At 39.0% G+C, this 12,479-nt stretch overlaps 1 protein-coding gene across 16 annotated transcripts in view; it reads right to left on the bottom strand.

The window, feature by feature from the left end:
* Window positions 1-12,479, bottom strand: part of Apbb2 (amyloid beta precursor protein binding family B member 2) — a 388,124-nt gene that overhangs the window by 211,992 nt on the left and 163,653 nt on the right. For 2 of the 16 annotated variants that reach the window (XM_078021223.1, XM_078021228.1), the window contains one exon: window positions 10,465-10,579. The exons of the other annotated variants lie outside the window; for them this stretch is intronic. The gene's annotated coding sequence lies outside the window, so the exon portion shown is untranslated. The remainder of the gene's footprint in view (window positions 1-10,464; window positions 10,580-12,479) is intronic. 16 annotated transcript variants of the gene reach the window in all.

The following is a 12,479-nucleotide window of genomic DNA, read 5'->3' on the forward strand; positions in this document are numbered from 1 at the left end:
GCTCTGCATTAAGTAATCTGATCATTAAATCTGTGAACACCACAAGGGATGTGCCCATCTCATTAAAGAAGATGATCATTTGAGCTATGGTAATGAGAAAGAGCATCTATTTTTGGTTTTAAGGACAGAAGTCCTTCCTTCCTGTTGCTCAGAGGCAGTGACACCTCTAGTTAGCCTCAGCACACAGCAAGAGTCCTGGGTCTAATCAGGATGACAACAAGATCCCCACACAGCCATGCTCCCTCCCAGAACTTCCAGACTCCTGCTCTCATTTATCAACAAAAAACACAAGGCATCTGAAATTTTAAAAAATATATTAATATACCATGTGAAGGTAATTTTTTCAAGAAAGAATTCTGTAAACTCTAGGTTAGGAATCAGATCGGATCCCCTTATCTTCATTGAAATATTTCAGGATGCAAAAACCTCTAAGATTTGCACTGGTTGCCCTTTTACAATGGTTGAATAAGGGCCAAGGTTAACTTTCCAATAATCCTTGAAACATTTTAATAATGATATAACAATATCAAAAAATCAATTGCTATTCTTAAAATTAGAGCTGTAATGAAATTCATGGAAAATATTTGGAGGAGAGATGGAGTTTGGCCCTGATTCTGCTGCGGTGTTTACACAGTCAGTGATGTAAGCCTTTGGCATATTATAGAACCTGAATTTTTTTGCAAGAATAATTTTATCATAGGAAATGGGGAAGGATGCTGCCATCCAACATTCCTCCATAGTCTAATGAGAGCTCCGTTCCCTGCAGAGCTGAGGACAACTGGACAGAGTAGTTCTTAGAAAACAGTTTATTTTTCCAGTCTAGAAACAACTCCAGTCAAACTATTAAGAAATTTAAGAAAGGGCTGGGGTAGTAGCTCAATGGTGGAGCGCTCACCTAGCACGTGCGAGGCCCTGGGTTCGATCCTCAGCACCACATAAAAATAAATAAATAAAGGTATCATGTCCAACTACAACTAAAAAATAAATATTAGAAAAAAGAAATTTAAGAAAGACGTACACAAACAGAATTATTGCTGTGGAAACCCTCAGGGAATGGAGGCCATACCCTTATAGCGTTGGAAGTATGGTGTTACGCTTGTGCCTGGGTTTGACCTCAGACTAGGAATTCACAGAGTTAAATAAGGACCCTCTTTCCTAAAATGCATTCAAACTAAGAAATCATAACAACACTCACTTGGTTTTGGTTTATTCTGACAATGAGAATAACAGTCTCTGAATAAAAGTGAAAAGAGAGGAAACAAATTAACTCCTCTTCCATGGACCAGACAACCATGTATCCAAATGGAAGTAAACCTCAAAAATGGATTTGATTTTTAGTTACATGTGACAGATGATCATCACAAGCTTCAATAACTCCATTCCCTCCTAAAACTCCACTAAATGACACAAAGTAAAGGTCAATGATAAATTCAGAAGCACCAAAGGAAGGAAGGAAACAAAATTAATAGAAAAATATATATATACACACACACACACACACACACACACACATATATATACATATATATATATATATTTTTTTTTTTAGAAAATGGAGAGCAGATGGGGCTTTGATGCATGGATTTTCAAAGCAGGGACACAGAGAGCTTAAATGTCTAAAGACTGAAGTATCAGGAAGTCGTCAGCCAAGATGGGGTGCAGAACCTCAGGCAAGTCCAGTCACAGCACAGTACAGCCAAAGTGCAGGTTGTAAGGTGGGGACAGGTGGAGGTGACATTGAAAGCAGGGGGACTGCCTGCAAGGAGTCTTTGGGAGTAAATCTCCATACCCTTTCTTAGCCAGGAGGCTTGCTAAGTGCCCTTGTCCACTGCAGCAGGAGACACAGGTCTCTTCTCAGCGAAGGTCAAATCGGGAAGGATCTGGAAGTGGGGAGGCTACGGAGCAGTGGTTGAGAGGTGGTGCCAACTGAGAAAGAGGATAGCAGGAAGGTCTGCACTGAGTGGAGAGCTCCAGGGCCCTGCCCTTGATGGGGTCACACAGCCTAGCTCAGCCAGGAGACTGGAAGTCTTTCCTGGAGAAACTACCCAGCCCAAGAAGAGACCTACAGTTATCATAACTGGGGGCAAGGGGACTTCTGACAAGTTGTGGCCATCCCATGCCAAGAACACCAGCTGACAGGCCACATACATAACAAGGACATAATTATGATCACGATACATGTGACAGGATCTAAAGTGACAGACAGGAGCTTGAGTAGCAAACAGAATCGACACAGGAGAAAACCATGATTAATGACCCTGAGAAGGTAAAAGATCCTGTATCTTATGAAGCAAGAATGAATATGAGGCTGTAAAATAGAAATGTTTGAGAATAGAACAAAGCTCTTAGAAATTAATATTATTATGACCATGGAAAATTTTTAAAAATTAAAAATGTACTAGAAGGGTTTAAAGAGGTACGTGTTCCCCGCAAATGAAACAAAAAGATAGAGAGAATATTTAATAATAAATAAATTGGAGGAAAAAAATTCAGAAGTTCCACATCCCATAGACGGGAGTTTCAGAAAAGAAAAGAAAGAAAACGGTAGGAAGAAAAATGCCACTCCCACCAAAAATAATAATAATACAATTAAGGGGAAAAAAAATCACATGCCAAAAAATATTATGATGAAGCCTCAGAACACTGGAGCATTAAAAACAAAAACACTAAACACAACAACAACAAAACCAGGCACATCCAAGGCACACACAAACAGAACAATACTTAACAGTTCAAAAACAAAATTGGAAGCAGAAGAAAGTAGAAGGCTCTAAAGCTCTCTGAGAAAATAAAGAGCAACTTTAAATTCAGCATTAATCATATATAAAGGGAGCTAAAAGATACTTTCATACAGGCCAGATCTCCAAGAGTTACAGTATGCACATTCTTTGTAAAGAAGCAACTGGGCAATGTGCCTCCCACCTTCCCCAAAGACAGTCAGAATCAAGGCATGCCATCGAATAAACAGGTCAATCAAGAATGCCCAACAGGAGGGGGAGGGATAATTCCAGGCCAACAGCTGAGCATAAGGTCTCAAGAGTAAACAGTCCAAAAGGAAGCAGGCAAGCTGGCAGCTCCAGGACTAATGTCACACACACACTCCCTCACATCCACAGCAGAACAAGCCACCGCGTCTGATCTTATGTGAGAATAGGTGGATGAATAAGCAGTCTATAAATAGAATATTAAGCAAAAAAAAAAATCATTGTGCTATGTAAGAAAAAGATAAATAAGACCATGGTACACGGCATAGCTGAACTGTGAAAAATAACAGTGAAAACAAACTGTCTTAAAGAGTCGGAATGTATTTAAGGGAGGGAGAAGAAGAGATAAACATGTTTTCCTTAAAAGTATACCTCTCATCAAAACCCACATAGGAGAAATTCAATGCTTGATGCCTAAATTTGAAAAAAAATAAATAAATTCAAGGAATAGCAATATAAACATATTTATTTACATATGGAAGTAAATACCAGAAGAACAGCTAAAAGAATTGAAAATAGCTGCTTCTGGGAAGTGGAAAATGGCAAGGTAAAAACAAGTGGGACAGGAATTTGCAAGCTACATTTATGAATTATTACAATTAAAAATGATTTTCTAAAATAGGGAAACCAGCTGGGCCGTTAGTGCATACCTAGAGCCCCAGCTACTCAGGAGGTAGAGGAAGGAGGATTACTTGACCCCCAGGGTTCAAGCCCAGACTGGGCAACATAACAAGACCCCAGTTCAAAACACACAAAAGAATGAACAGAAGAAAAAAAAAATAGGGCAGCAATTGATGAATCAAACACATAAACCCCCAACCGTCCAAGACAAACAGATAATGTGAAATTTCATTTTCTGCCATAAACAAGGAAAACAGATAGATCTTAATCTGATCGTCCTAGTTAATCAAATTGTTAAAATTCAATTTAGTGTATTTCACCTTATCACTTGAAAGAACATGCTGTGAGAGGTCAAATATTCCTGAACCTTCACACCCTGTAGCTCTAGTTTGCACATGTTAAAAGGGTCCCTGGACACCAGTGCATCAGGAAGAACTGGCAGCTTTTGTTGTCACATGGTTCCAGTGAGGCCTCGGATGCAGCTTCAGATGGATAAACATCTCAGCCACTGCCATCACTTGCCCCTTCTACCAGAGCTGGCTATAGCTTCTTACAGTGAGTTTGCCCACATAGGGGGAAAAGGATGGGGCATATCCAACTTGTGGACCTTCTTCCTGTATTAGGGGGGATTTCTCCTATGTGGGCTTTGATGAGAGGCATACTTTTCAACGTAAAATCAAAAATGGTCAGGTGTTCATTTTTCCAGAGATTCTTGCAGCTAAGGCCTTGCCACATGACCTAGTCTTGGTCAACCCTGAACCTAGAGCTAGGAACAGAAAGAGGCAGGAGGAGATTATCACAGATAGGGGTAAGGGCAACAACATCCGGTGCCCAGAGGCAGCAGGCTGAGGTGACAGAGTTGGTACTGAGTGTCTGGTCCCAGTGGAGTGGTCAATGTGAACATGATTTCCAGTGTTTAGTGGTAGGACAACCCTACCTACAACTAATTCTGTGACTGACTTGGCTATCAATCTGGTTGTATATAGTCTATTTTTTCCTGCTCTTTCCTCAGTTTCTGACAATTCCAGAACCCACATAATAGCTTCTATAATGACTTCTCTGCCTAATTCCCTCAGCCAGGCTCTATTGCTTTTTATCCAAGAACCCTGAGTGATACACTGCTCAGGATATACAGGTAGACACCGTTGGGTGGGTGGATATGTGCTGAAGGAAAGAATGAAATGGTTATGGATCGAAAAGCAGAATGAAGAACATGTTTCCTCAGAGAAACATGAGGAATACTATGTTTTAAAATATAAATAAAACGATGTTCCTGTAACATTATGGACTAGATAAGTTTTGGTGAGCTCATGTATTCTCTGCATTATTTTCCTCCACTAACCCACACGTTCAAAGTTCTAAATCACTGACTACAATAAGCATTGGAAATGTAATCAGCTTGTGAATTGGAGCTGCCAATTCACATCTGGCCAGAGACTCTCGCTCATGATTCCTATTGTTGTCAGTGGGTGAGAAAGAACAATCCTCTTTGTCTTTCTACTTATGGGCAGTTTTCTGCAAGATAAGGTAGTTTGAAAACTAGTGTTCAAGAACTCGCATGAGGATGAATTGCAAAGCAAAGCATCCAAAGATTTATATTCAACTTACAAACATCAATATTGCTGAAAAGCGACATCCATCAGTTCAGGGCACTATGGCCTATTTAGTTCCAGGTCTGAGGATGCTGAACCTGGGCTATTCATCTGCATATGTCTCAGGTGAACCACACAAATTTGCAGATAAAGCTAGAAGTTAAGAAGGATAGCTCAGAACAAACTGTTCATAGGACCAAAAGGGCTTCCTAAAAGAGTCAAATGCAGTGATGACATTAATACAAATGAGGACACAGAGAAAGTGTCTCTCTCTATGCCCTATTGTCTCTGGAAACTGAGGAAGTCTTTCATGACAAAGAACAGCTACCTTTTGTCAGTTGTACACAGTAAGACTACACATACCAATAAAGAGTGCTTATGAAATAAATGCAAAACTTGGTGCATGCATTCAATTTCCTTTCCTGTGGTTTTATGTCATGAAGACTTGCCAAGAGATCAATCCCTCAGTCACAGAAGTCAGGCAATAAATCAGCAAGGGGGGGGGGATTATATTTCAGTTGGTGATATAAATGCTACTTCAAATTCCATCAACTGCCAGAACATCTTTACTATACATTCTTCTCCTGTGCAGTCTGTTACCTTGAAATATGTAATGGCTGCTAAAGCAAGAGCCTCATTCCACCGTTATCCAAGTACGTTATGCTGTGCTCACACAGTGTTTTGAAAAGCTCAGGTAAATTTATTTTAGTCACTCCCAGATTCACCCCCACCTTGCTTCATTTGGAGATCACCACTGGACAGCAATGTGCATAAACCAGGGTGAGCACACAATCCAACCACAGCTCTGGTAAGAATTTGGCACATCTCCTATCTAGGTTTCAGAAAAGAAGAGAAAGAGTGTGTTTGGGGCGGGGTGAAGGGGGGTCCAGGAAATTATTCTCAAAAGTTGTTTCCAGCAGCACCTTTTGGAGAATTTTAAAAATAAAAGTCATTTTTCAATATGCACAAGTATAAATGAGCCAAATTCATAGCTAGCTAATAACCTCTCATGGTGGAATTATAAATGGCGAGTTCTAAAACAGATACAGCATGAATTAATACTTAGTTATGTAGAATTTTAAAAAATTTTCCCCCTCTATGAAGACTTCAGAGGTCCTTTCAAAATTTAGAGGGGTTTCATTTGTTCAGTGAGAAGTTCTATATACAACCATCATAACTAGCAGAATTTAAAACTTGTATTACAAGAATCTTATATTACAAGAATTCTTAAACTGAAGTTTTTAAAAACTAAATGAATATGTTAAAATATCATTAAAATGGCACAAATTTCACCAACATCATGAATATGGACCACCAGTCAATAAAGTTCCATGGAAAGGATAAAATGGTAAATTGGTATTATTCATTTGAAATAGGAGGAACCAAGACAATTCAAATGGTCACCAATACTCCAATACTTACTACAGACACAGCTGATGCAGTACGTGTGGACCAGGAAAGAGCTTTGAGACATAATTAACAGTCACGGGGGCTTATTATGTTGGAGAAACAGGACATATAGTACTCTGGAAGACTGATCAAAAACCTCACAGAACTCAGGCTTAGACTTGAAGAAGAGGTTGGAAAGGCTTCCTTGTAAAAGTAATATGAATAGTCATTCTAATAGTCATTACTACGAGGCTCAAAGTAATTGTTTCATCAAAGCTAGCTGCTCTTAACCAAAAGATGCACCACTATTTTATGTACTAAGAATAAAATCAATGCTGCCAAAAGCTGTAAAGGGTCAACAATTCTAAGATATATCAGATTTCAAAGATGTTAAAATGTAAAAACATATGTATCTTAGAATCAATGAAATGAAATACATATAAAGCAGCCAGTCACATAAGAAATATGCTCATAAAATAAGAATGAGCACTAGTAGTGATTAGATAACAACAGACTAATAAATCTATGGGAAATTTGCTAGAAATCTCTTAAAAGAAATAAATGGCTTGATTAAAAACTAGAAACGCAAGGCAAGGATTTAAGACAATGGAAGAAACAAGGACATAGAACCCGGAGGGCAGATCTTCATCACGTCTCTGAGATACAATGTACTGGGTTCAAAAGGACTGTGTAAATAGATTATCAAAAAGAAATGAAAGTACTTCTCTGACAGCACATACACTAAAATCAGAAGATGAACACAGCCTCTGCATAAAGATGAGATCCAGTTCACAAAGCATTCCAGATGTGTAATAAGTACACAATGCACATGTGTACCAAATCCTCATGTTGTACACCTTGAACAAATAATAACCATTCCTTGTCAATTAAGTTTTTTTTTTAAATAAAATATACCTAGAAAATTCTCATGGAGGAAGAATAGGGAGGAGGAGGAGGAGAAATTAAAGTCAAGTGGCCTGAATGGATTCTCAACTTCTGTATGTTAGAAGTCATGAATTGAACAGTTTAGAGTGGCACTTCCTGGAAAATCACACTAAAACTGCCTGTGGCTCATAATCACAGAGAAGGACACTCAATGAATTACAGTAATGTAAAAAATTTCACATGATAGAGTAGGGTGGGAAGAGGTATAATATACCCTGGATGAAGCATTTTGATTCACAAAAATAAAAATGAAATTTGGAATTTTCAATCCATGGGTCCTCTAGTCTTTCTTCCCCAAATTAACCAATTTCTATCAATATTATTGGCTTTTTCATGTAATATAATAATAAAAATTAATTAATCTCACTTGAACTTTCAGAATTTCAGCATGGGGGAAGTATAAGGAACTTCCCGGTTGGGAATCAAATTATGATACAGTATGTTAACTATCCGCGAGAGACTGATCACAACAGTGCAACAAATTTGGCAAACAGCAATGAGCATGAAGACACGTGCATTGCCCAAGGAAGGGGGAAAAATGGCAGAGATGTTCATTATTTTAAAGTATTAATTATTTAAATTCTTCATATATCTACATACATAAGGCAAAGGAGTCTTTTTCCTTGCCAAACTTCAAAAACAAAGAAGTCCAGTGCTAAACTAATCTATAGCACCATTTTTTTTGGTAAAAAAATAACTTAAACATCATTAAAGCCAATCTCAGAGAAAAGTAGCAAGACAGAACTGGTCCTTTGGCGAGACTGACAAAATTGAAGAAAACTTTAGCTAGACTGACGGAGAAATCAAAGTGAAAAGACTGAAATAACTAAAATCAGAAACGAAAGAAAGGACGTAGTCACTGATTCATACAGATATAAAAAGGATGATGAGAGCAAAAGTGAATGGCCGAAGATGGATTTGCTGGGTGAAAAGGACACATTCTTAGAAGCACACACCCTCCCAAGGCTGCATCATGATAAACAGAAAATCTGAACAGACCTGCAACTCATGAGAAGATTGATTAATCATCAGAACCCTCATAACACAGGCCCCAGACTTGATGGCTTCACTGGTAAATCCTACCAAACCTCAGAAAAAGAATTCATGGTGATCCTTCTCAAACTCTTCCAAAAAACTGAAGAGGAGAAAACACTTTCGAACTTATTCTATGAAAACCGTATTACCATGATTATGTCTTATGAATAAACACACACACACACACATACACACACACACACACACATACACACACACACACACACACACAAACACACGGGGGTGCTGGGAGTGAACTCAGGGTCTTGTGCATTCTAGGCAAGTATTCTACCACTGAGCATCATCCTCTATGAATACTGTTTGCAAAAAACCTTCCACAAAATACTACAATTAGAAGAATTATATACCGTGACCAAATGAATTCATCCTGAAATGCAAAGATGGTCCAACATATGAAATTTGATCAATGTGATATACTGCATTCACAGAAAGAAGGAAAAGACCAATTATCATCTCAACTGATACATAAAAAAAGTATTTTATATAAATCAAAATCTTTTCTCAATAAAAATGCTCAACACAGTAGTAATAGAAGGAAACTACCTCAAAAGAATAAAGCCAGATGGTAAACACTTACAGGTAATATACTCAATGATAAACGTCTAGAAGCTTTTTCACCAAGAGCAGGAAAAAGATGAGAATTAGCACTTCAACCATTTCTTTCCAACATAAAACTGGAACACAGAGCAATTAGGCAAGAAAAAGAAATAAAAAGCATCCAACTGGAGAGAAGAAAACTTATTGCTCTTCTCAGATCACATGACCTCATATGTAGAACACTCCAAAGGTTACACCCACCCACACCCACCCATTAAAGTAAATGAATTCAGAGATATTGCAAGATACAAGATTGACAGACAAAAATCAGTTGCATTTCTACACACTATTAGTGAATAATCAGAAAAGCAATGTAAGATAACTGTTTTATTGGCTTTTTCCCTGCCTTGACCAAAAGGCCTGATAAGAACAATCAGAAGAGGAAAAGTTTATTTTGGGGCTCACAGTTTCACAAGTCTCGGTCCCTAAATAGCCGACTCTATTCTCTTGGGTCTGAAGTGAGCCAGGACATCATGGGAGAAGAGTGTGGCAGAAGAAAGTAGCTCAGGACGCCACATCAGGAAGCAGAGTCAGAGCTCTGCTCAACAAGGACAAAATATACACCTCAAAGGTAGGTCCCCAGGGACTCACCTGCTCCAGCCACACCCTACCTGCCTACACTTATCACAAGTTAATCCCTATCAGGAGATCAATGCAATGACCAGGTTAAACCTCTATCTAACCTAATCACCTCATCTCTATAAACTTTCTTGCATTGGCTCACACATGAGCTTCTTAGGGACACCTAATATCTAAACAGTAACAATAACAAATTCAATTGTATCAGCATCAAAAACCATAAGATACTTGACAAGGCAATCATGGGGAAGACCTGTTGAGTTTTTCCTAGCATCAGAAAACAAGTCTGCCACTGAAATTCAAGACACCAAAAGAACAGCATAGTATTAAAGAATGGGCTGAATGACCTCTGCCAGCCATTGATGCCAAGTCTCCACAAAACGGCTATATTCACAAGCCAAGGTGGTGTTAAGAATGGGAACTCCCAGCGTTAGATACAGACAGGTTGAATCTGTTAAAAAAAAAAAAAAAAACTATACTACATACTTCCAGCAGTTATTCTAGATTCATATAATTCTTGATTGATAAGGACCTAAAAAAGTTATGGTATATGTGAAACTCATTTCATGGACAAGAAAATGAGGTCCCCAGGAAGAACCCTCTGGTGTGCCCCAGGTCATATAAGCAGATGGCAAAACTAGGCCTGGCACTCAGGGTTCCCCATGTTCCTCAAGCTTCTCTAGGAAGACTCCTGAACTCACATTTGGAAGCACCACCTTAGTCTCCTGGTAGGAAAAGTCCACACATCACACCTTCTTGACGATGCTTCATCGTATCAGTGCCTGCCTGATAAGGTTAAACCCGCTCACCACTGTCCTAGGAAAGAAAATTCCCAGTGTTATACAGGAAGCATTTGTACTAAAACTTTTTTAGACAGCTGTAGCTGTTGCTGTCCCATCTGAATGGAAAGGGGTTGGGGTCTGCCCTGCAAGAGGTGACCTTCCCACTGTCAATTGTCCAAGGAAGAGGCAGATCCTGAAATTTAAGACATGGGAACTTGCAGAAAGAACTTGGTAGAAGGAAGAAAGATCACCCCCCTTTCCAGAGCCTTAACATCTCTTTGACATCTGAATTTTACATCTTTATTTGTTGACAGTCATACCTGGCAAAGAGGGTGAGTTGGATAGTGTGCCCAAACCATCCAACTGGTCTGGGATTGAACCCAGGGGCACCTAACCACCAAACCACATTCCAAGCTTTTGTTTTACATTTTATGAGACAGGGTCCAGCTGAGTTGCTTAGCCTTGCTAAATTGCTGAGGCTGGGTTTGAACTGGCAAACCTCCTGCCTCAGCCTCCCGAGTCTCTGGGATTACAGGCGTGTGTCAACACTCCTGGCTTCTAATAGTCAATATTAGGGGGCTCTCAGAGTTTTGTTGAAAGCCATAACTCAACTTCTATGTTCAGCAGGGAATTAAAGACATATTTCCAAAAGACAGGTGGAATGGAAAAAGGGAACAAACACTAAGTCCCCAAAGAGCTCTCACTGTACTGGTAGCAATGATTACTAGCAAGGACCCCAAAGGAAAGGAGAACCTTTGGGACAGGAGTCAAAGCAAAAGGGCTAGTCTCATATGAAGATGATTCCTCTTCCTGGTCATCTCAGAGGAAGGAGCATTCAATTTAACCAGACCCAAGGCGTTTCTTTCCATCCAGAGCATCTGCTCTTAATTCCCACTTTATATCCTACACTTATGTTCACACAGATTCAGGAATAAATAAATATCAATAATCTAAGCAGCAGACATCCTTATGTCCATTGTATAGGCTAAAAAACTGAGGCTCAGAGAAAGCACTCATTCACTCATGGATAGCCAGTGGCAGAGCCAGAAGTTACCGTCAAGGTGAGGGGAATTTTAGGAGTACTTAGAAACAGTCCCTCTAATACTGGAAACACACCCTCCTTTGAAAGATAACACTGCAGGAAACCAGTAACATGGGACCTCAAGGTAAATGCATCACTATCTCATAAAATGTGAATGTGTAAAAGAATGATCAGAAATGTGTTTTTACCCCTGCATGCAAGTCTCATCTGCAGTCACTGTCAGGCATTCCTTCAAGCTTTTACATCTATTTGTATGAGAAAACACCAGTTTTTCTTGTCAAATCCAGTTTTATGAACTATAAAGGAAACTTAACCCTATTTACTATGAGAAAACTCCAACATACATGGTATTAATGCCCTTGTAGTCTCCAGGTGAAAATCTCATTTGATTAAAACATGTCACTATTTTCACCAAAAGATAGAAAATTATCAGAAGATTTAAGGGAAAAATCTGAGCTGAACAGTTTTCCCTCTGGTCATTTCTTGAAAGCTAGTAAAATCTTTGTTCTAAGAGATTATTTCTTTTACTTTACACAGAGAACATAAACCAAAAGGCATCTGATGTAAATTACCAGTGCTATGGAAACCCCGAAACTCTACATCAAAACTAATGATAAGATTTTCTCCAAGGAGGTGCAATTCCCCAAAGGCCACCAATCATCTGATAACCTCTAAGTGCCCTTCTCACGTGACTACACCAGCAACCACCTGTAATTAAAGTTCATTTTGTTGAAAGCAATGGCTTTTCTCTGCATCTCTTTTCAGCTACTGCTCATCTTCTCTTTCTGCTACTTATGGTAAGACATCAGACATCTGATGTCATTTTACTGATCCACATTAACTCATCAAAAGCAGCTTGAATGCCATCAAGATCTATTTTAAAGATAGAGAA

Source organism: Ictidomys tridecemlineatus, chromosome 9 (assembly GCF_052094955.1).
Source record: "Ictidomys tridecemlineatus isolate mIctTri1 chromosome 9, mIctTri1.hap1, whole genome shotgun sequence".
NCBI classification, from domain to species: Eukaryota; Metazoa; Chordata; class Mammalia; order Rodentia; family Sciuridae; genus Ictidomys; species Ictidomys tridecemlineatus.